Raw genomic sequence first — 5,128 nt, forward strand, 5'->3', positions numbered from 1 at the left:
ACTTGCAATTTCGGCACTACAGATTTTTGGGTACTTCTGTTACATTTACAGCATTTTGAAGGTTTTTCTTATTCAAATATCTTAAAAGGTATGATCTTCATGGAATATTCCTATCACTGTTGGTGTTATCTCTGTACCAAAATATTTAGTACTAATCAAGTACTGTAAAATACAAGTACTTAAATATTACAATAATTGTAAAGAAATAGTACTAAATATAAAACGTAATTTTCCAGTACTACATTATTTCAGTACAGAAATAGTACCTATGAAAAAGTAGCTGTGTAGGTGTGCACATGTCTTTTGTATTTTGTTAAATGGGAATCTTTAACATACACGTGAAACCGAAATTTCCTGATAAAGTTAAACTTGATGATAGTGCAATAAGAAATAACAAAATACAAAGCACATATTATAATCTTTAAGGTTTTATTAGATCTTTAATAATTGACGTCACTGCTGCAGCTCTGTATAGCTACTTTCCATATCCTCCGATTTCAGGACAATCACAGGAACATCGGCCGTTGTTGACACATCCGGAATTCCCAGCAATACAACCTTTTGATTTACAGACAGAGTAACAACCATCTAAGTTGAAGTCAACTTCAAATTGAGGAAAACATGAGTGTGTTTTATCTTCTGCATATGCTACAAATATTTAATTTTAAGATTAATTGACCCACCTGTAAAACAGACAGTTACTTTCATTTTGTTAAATGTCGCATATAAATGTTTCTATTATCATGATTATTACAACAACAATGATTTGCTCTTTGAAAAACACGTTACATAAATGACTGATGAAGGAGTTGATAAAACCAGATATATTCAAAAACATTATTGTTACAAGATTTGACCCGTCATGGCTTACAACTTCAAGTTTTTAAATTTTAGGCAGATTTCTTATCATACAAGGATGTACAGTTTAATTTTTACCTCGGCATTTTCATTTTGTGGTGAAGAGTAATTGTAGATCTTGTCTTAATCATTTTTCTTTCTTTTATACTTTTTTAAGGTTTTATCTATCTATACGAAATTTAAAGCTCTAAGGCAAAAATGTAAACAAAAAAATCGTAAACACCGTCACCAAAGAGTAATAAATCTAAGAAGGAGTCGATTGACGATTTCGATCATAATAATAATTGTAAATCTTGCTGATCATTTGTGCAACTTAAAGTTTCTTTCTATCTATCATAGTTTTACAGATAATTGGCAAAAATAAAAAAAACATAATGGTAAATCTTGTGATTCAAGGGCAATTACTCCTTTAAGAAGTCGCCTGACAGTTTGACGAAAATAATCAAGTGACAGAGCTAATCATTTGAAACATTTATGCCACAGTCAGATTTCTTCTTTTTGTAACGTACGGTTTTCAAAATAATAAACAAAATTTACATTTTACCCCTATGTTCTATTTTTAGTCATACATGTATCAGCCATCCTGGTTGAAAGGCGGTTTCAACGGATACAATTTGAAAATTAATATTACTCTAATGTTGATGGTGGTCAAATTTAATTTATTTTGGTCAAGTCGTTTCAACCAAATGTATATTACCTGCTAAGCATAATGCTGATACAACTGCTAAAACCAAGAATTTCATTTCGTTTCCTAAAAGTAAATTATGAGTATTCATAAATAAAGTCTATCAAAACCAGGATTGATTATATTCAATTAAATTGTATTGCGTATTACGCCTGATATCAGAGAAATTAAAAGAATGTAAATAATTTTATAAAGTGTATGCAGTTAAACGAATTAAAAAATCACGGGTTGCCCATAAAATTCATATTTCATATAAAAATAAGGAGATTTGGAATGACTGCGAATGAAACAACCATCCACCAAAGTTCAAACAAAGTATGGTTTTACACTAGTAATTTTGGGGCCCTTTATAGCTTGTTGTTCTATGTGAGCCAATGCGCTGTGTTGATGGCAGTACTTTAACCTATAATGGTTTACTTTTTAAATTGTTATTTGGATGGCGAGTTTTCTCATTGGCACTCACACCACATCTTCCTAAATCTATGTTTAGGCAACCGTATATTCGTTTGCCAAGCTGAATTATTAATTCAATATTCTATCGTCCAAATAACTATGAAATATTTTTCCATGTGTTGTATAAGGTGTCATGTAGTAGGTCAATGTGGTGTGCTATACAAAAACAATTCAAATATTACATCTGTAGATAAATTGTTTTGCAGTTACCACTTAGAACGTTAACTATAGTTTATTTAATTATATAAAGTTACAATTGAAATATAGTACCTTTATTCACTCTTCACCTCTATAGCATTATTTCACCTTCCGTTATATCGCTATCTATATATATTTTGTCTGGGAAGATTAAAAGGTCCCAAACGTATTAGTCATGGTACACACGCTTTACAAAAATTTGCGAAGTTTGCGGAATGAAGGGCGGTAATTCAGAAATTATAGTTATTAGAATAGACGCTTCAGTTTACCCTGGCAGCTTACCAACTATTGATTCCTTAGATGTTGTTAATAAGGTTCTTCACATCAATCACGTTAAAAGAGCATGGAGAAAAATAACGAGGAGCGGAACGTAGTGTCAGATTTATGGTGCATCTTATTGCTGTTTAATGAAAACCTGTATATTCTAAAAATAATAGCCATTTATGAAATTTTAGTCATCCTTTTCTCAGAAATTACAAATCAAAGCTTCCTGAAATTTGTAATATTGCTTTATTTGAGCTATACCATGTAACTCACTTTGAGAAGTTTACACTGTACTAATAACTTTTTTGCATAACAGCCATGTTTGAAATTAAGAACGGGCTTCTTTTTCACAAAACAAACCCTAATATGATCATACGTATACGTATACTGGACTGTTCAAGACTTTAAATCAATTCCTCTATTGCTGAATATATAATGCCGCAAAAGACAAGTCTAGGAATGACTAGTCAACAATACCCCAGTAAACCATGAGGATACCGAAGAGCAATCGATGTTAATTTCAAAGGTATAAAACTTAATAAATGTTTGACTTACTTGTGAATACTTTTGATCTGTTTATCTACATGCACATTTGGTAGACCTGCCTTTCTTCTTTTATACATATACATGCTTTATTGCCAACCTGTTGCATTTGATTGATAATGATATGCAAATGTCCAACGGTTATGTCTGCATCAAAAAATGAATCAGACATGGATAGCAGCTGTGTCTATTTCTGGTATTTTTAACGTGTTAATGATAAAATGATGCATGTATGTTTATGTATATTAGTACATGCACTGAAAATAATACATTGTTACAGTATTGAAAAATATCGTTTTTAGGTTTTTCCACTTTTCTAAGGAAATACCTATTGTATTTGTTCTGAGTATTATTATTAGCTCTTTCTACTTTTCTGTGGAAATTCCTTTTGATTTTGTTCTGATTATTATTTTTTTTTCTTTTTCCGCCAACACCTTTTCTTGCTGTATAGAGTTGTTTCACAAGATGTCGCTTAGATATTTTGAATAATACATCGACCAGTTATTGCACTTTTATAACTTATGTTGTTTAGCCGATGTCTGAGCAGAAAGTTGATGAACCAGGGTTAAGAAAAAAAAGTCTCGTCGTTTTTCCGGAAACACTTCATCAGATATCAAGACCTTGTTGATAAATATTTCGTAACAAATAATACATGATGGTCTTGAAGTATAGATCGTAGGTACTGGCGTTGTTTATCATCTTAATAACGTGTTAAAGTGTTCTTTTATAAGTCTTTGTAATTTATTAACCTTTACTGTTTAGAATTTTTTTTGATAACATCCTTTTGGCGTAACTCGGTACTTATATATCGATGTTGGTGTTATTTTGCTATGGTCATTTTTTTGTATTCTTGTCTTTCAGATTTGTTTATGGTTTTGTCTTTATGCCATTTTGTTTTTTCTATGTTGACATATTTGCTTGTTTTCGGTAAAAAAAAACACTAATTCATAGCCCCATTGCTTTCTATGTTAAATTCTGCAATTTCAAGCGTTTATGGCTAATTTGTCATAAGTTGAGAATAAAATTGCTGTCATTTCATGTCAAAACTATACCTTCTCTTGACTTGTGCTGAAAAAATAAGCATGCCTTTAATTGCATATTAGAGCGTACTGGTCCCCGAAAACTTGATAAAAACAAACCGGTACTTCTGATCTGAATAACAGGACAAATGTGCCATCCACTGATAATTTTATATATTCCTTTATTATTCAAAAGAAAATTTCAGCAAGGGTTCTACAGTAATCGTCAAGTCTCGAAGCTTACATTTGATACAAAAACTACCCACATATTTCACCTTTTGACAAAGATACAGCTATGCGTAGGAACTATTTTGTTTAAAATATGTACTACTTTATTGTATGTTCTTTCCGATCGGACCTGAATAAGTGATTCTATATCTATAACAGCACCAAATTTTATATTGACTTCAGCTTTATTTAATTGTCTTCTATACTATAACTAGCAGAGTAAAACACATACAGATTTTGTCAAAGTACTATATCACTTATCATGCTGAATTCAAGCTCAACTTGGACTGGTAGTAACATTTGCGTTATACAATGAAAACTCCATATGTATACTAATATGGTATATATGAGACTTTTTCAATTTTTTCCAGTTCTTAATTGTTAAATTCTTCTCAAATAACAAGGTTTTTACCTATATAAAAATAAGTTGTGGTATGATTGCCAATGAGACAACTGTCCACAAGAGACCAAAATGACACAAACATGACCAACTATAGGTCACCGTACGGACTTCAACATTGAGCAAAGCCCATACCGCAAAGTCAGCTATAAAGGCCCCAATAAGACAATGTATTTTTAACAGTTTAAACGAGAAAACTAACGGCCTTGTTTATATAAAAAAAAATGAACGAAAAACAAATATGTAACACATAAACAAACGACAATCACTGATTTAAAGGCTCCTGACTTGGGACAGACACAAACATAAACAATGTCGCGGGGTTAAACATATTAGCGGGATCCCAACCCTCCCCTAACCTGGGACAGTGATACAACAGTACAACATAAGAACGAACTATAGAACTGTTATCAAACTGACTTACGGTTTATTTGTTGAAATAATTAGAGTTAATATATTGTAAAATTGATATTTTGATTT

The 5,128-nt window shown here is 31.3% G+C and overlaps 1 long non-coding RNA gene across 1 annotated transcript; it reads right to left on the minus strand.

Moving 5' to 3' along the window:
• Positions 1 to 406: 406 nt before the first annotated feature.
• LOC134723459 (uncharacterized) lies at positions 407 to 3,093 on the minus strand. The gene is made up of 3 exons (XR_010108076.1): positions 3,014 to 3,093; positions 1,556 to 1,609; positions 407 to 648 (listed from the first exon to the last, which is right to left on the minus strand). It is a non-coding gene; the product is annotated as an uncharacterized LOC134723459 (long non-coding RNA).
• Between the last annotated feature and the right edge of the window lie 2,035 nt (positions 3,094 to 5,128).

This window comes from Mytilus trossulus, chromosome 6 (assembly GCF_036588685.1).
Source record: "Mytilus trossulus isolate FHL-02 chromosome 6, PNRI_Mtr1.1.1.hap1, whole genome shotgun sequence".
NCBI classification, from domain to species: domain Eukaryota; kingdom Metazoa; phylum Mollusca; class Bivalvia; order Mytilida; family Mytilidae; genus Mytilus; species Mytilus trossulus.